Here is a 2,802-nt window from a genome sequence, read left to right as displayed (position 1 = left end):
CAAATGTATGGAAAAAAGGAATTTCTTCCAGTTTTCATGAATTTAAACCGTTTAGAGATCAGCGAACTGCAATGTATAGCATATCAAACAAATCTTAGAGAATTTACGATTCAGTTGGTATGCAAATCATGAGAATTCGTTAACAGTGAAAATAGTTATTAACGTTAACTTTATTTCATAAAAACGTGACCTGTTTTCTGATATGGCACCCTTCCTGAAAGACGTAGTTCTACGTCAAAAACGATCACGAATAGAGGAGCAAGATTAAACCTCTAATTTTATTTATCGAGTGCCACTGACCTTCTTGTTGCTGCCGACCGGACTTCAAGCCTCCTATCCCAGTTAATGTAACTCAAACGCTTTCGAAATAAACGCGTTCTTGCTGACGCGTTTGATTGGAACGATGTTGCAAAGATCTGAATAGGGTACTTTAATCTATTCTACAATGCCATGTATACTGTATAATTACTGTATACTCACGCGACCCTTGGTCAAGCGGAGATCATTATGGTGAATTTTCTTCTCATGTTTTGCTCTTCGGACGCCCTTACATAGGTCTAGTTTATCAATGAAATGTCACAATGATTGCTGCTTGAATATCGCAAACACCGTTGCTTTTTCAGTTCATCTTCAGCAGCACAACATAATCATTCTGGCATTCTGGTTTACCAATGTCCTGTGATAATTCTATTCCACTTATTCATATTCACATACTGCGCCATATTCCTTCCATTTCTTGATGTTGGATTACATAGTGTATATAGCGTTAAGAAGAATGCATCATCTCTCAAATCTGATCTTCGCAATAACAATGCTGGCTGACATGTTAAATTTAATACGAATCCCATACTACGAAAGGCTCTACTCGCTCCCTCGCTTGTCAGAGGAAGCGCATCGAACTAGTTTATTTCTCGAATCAGTGAACTGATTAAATTTAATTTGTCCGGATACCGATAGCCAACCGGAACTAAATTTCCGAGAATCACTGTCCCTTTCGGGCGCCACACATGCCAATCTAGCTACCACTTACAAATAACACTTGTGTATGTACCTACATATGTGATCCATTTATTTGGCTACAGAGCCATACTGGGAGTGGGTTGAAGAGAAAATTACCCCTTTCGGAAACTAAGCTCTTATCGATGGGCAACAGGGTTCGCGAAGTTTGGCAATCATTGAATTTCGTCTCGTTGGAACTACGGCTCTAGGATTACGCTTTTCGGGAGCATATTGGACGGATTTCGCGCCAACTCGTCTATGGGATTGGCATATTCCTCTTTTTTGAAATCCTACACTGAAAAAAATCAATTTCAAGAACTAAAACTCGATTTTCTCAAAATGCCCTCTCAGATTTTGATGAAGTGGTAGAAAAATGGTAAATAAATATGTGCCCTACAACTCTTCCATACATCGCAACTTGTGCATATTTAAGGCAAAAAAGTTTTTTTAACAAAAACTTTTCAAGATTTTTTCTCGAATTTTTTTTATTTTTGTTTCTTTTTGTGTCAGTTATAAAAAAATCAACTGACTTTTTTTTTGTAGTCAAATACAATATGTTTGGGGGGTCTCCGTAGCCACATTGGTTGCACGTTCGCTTAGTAAGCGATCGATCGTGATCGTGATCGACCTTCCCTTCGTATTCGACAACCAATTACGAGCCAAGGATGTGCCAATCTGGCACCACGTCGACCGATCGCAGCACTGCTTGAATCTTATTTTAGCTTTGTTTGTGTTCAAGAAAATTAAAATAAAAAGTGCAGAAGAGCGTTCTTTATAATCATTTTATTATACGCATAAGACGATAAGACGATAAACTGATCATTCAACTCTGGTAATACCATCATCATTCGAAGCATCCTTCTCATTCAATTCGTTAACATCACCGGCCGGGATTTTCATACGTTATAATGAGGGAGAAAGTGTGGCAGCAACAGCTGAAACAAAATAAATTTTAAATCCTAATCTTCTATCGTCTTCGCTAGTAATACCATTATATTTATCCTCCTCAGTTTAGCCGTAATATATCATAATTAATCGTTTCACTGGTGTTCCAGATGCATGTTCTCCAGGACGGGTTTGGTGCATGAAATTTGTGCCGCAACAGCTGAAATAAGATGAAGTTTACTTTTGAGAATAATGAAAATATAAGCCTACCGTGTTAGCAAGTCATTTGATTTGGGAAATTACCTTTTGCTGTTGTAACCATTCAACCACTGCTTCAATGTTTTGTTTTTAAATGTAGCGCTCGCTTTCGTGTTTTGAATGACAGCTTAGCGAGAAAGAGAGAAAGCAAAGCTACAGTGATCGCTCTGTTCAAGTTATCTTGTAGAATTATAGCTGAAACTATAGACATTGTTGCCTGCGGGAGGCAAGATGAGGTAATATTCCAGCACTTTTGTAGCACTTTTCGTCACTCGGCCGACATGGTGTCCATAACTGCTCGAAAATATAGGAATCTGGGATGGTATAGAAGGAATACTGGCGAATGGCAACTGTGTAATGTAATGTGCTATAATTATAGATATAGATATGATAACCGTGTGACATGTACACGATTAAAATTCGGCTCTGTTACAGCTAAAATGCTAATGAGCCTAAAATAAATAAATGGGATAAAAAAAACAATATGTTTCAATTCAGACAGCTCTCAAACAATATCCATCTGCCAAAAATCTCTTGATCGATCGGTCAGGTATCGAATAGTTGTTGTAGCTCTAGGTATCTATTAAGAGTCACTGTAGATATGATAATAATAAATGGATTGTATAGATACCTAAAGGATGAATAAAATGGCCCTGCAGT

General features: G+C 37.7%; 1 long non-coding RNA gene across 1 annotated transcript; it reads right to left on the bottom strand.

The window, feature by feature from the left end:
• Positions 1-1,803: 1,803 nt before the first annotated feature.
• On the bottom strand, positions 1,804-2,404 carry LOC129779721 (uncharacterized). The gene is made up of 3 exons (XR_008743754.1): positions 2,188-2,404; positions 1,989-2,104; positions 1,804-1,934 (listed from the first exon to the last, which is right to left on the bottom strand). It is a non-coding gene; the product is annotated as an uncharacterized LOC129779721 (long non-coding RNA).
• Between the last annotated feature and the right edge of the window lie 398 nt (positions 2,405-2,802).

This window comes from Toxorhynchites rutilus, chromosome 3, assembly GCF_029784135.1.
Source record: "Toxorhynchites rutilus septentrionalis strain SRP chromosome 3, ASM2978413v1, whole genome shotgun sequence".
NCBI classification, from domain to species: domain Eukaryota; kingdom Metazoa; phylum Arthropoda; class Insecta; order Diptera; family Culicidae; genus Toxorhynchites; species Toxorhynchites rutilus.
This window is presented reverse-complemented; position numbering and strand designations above follow the sequence as displayed.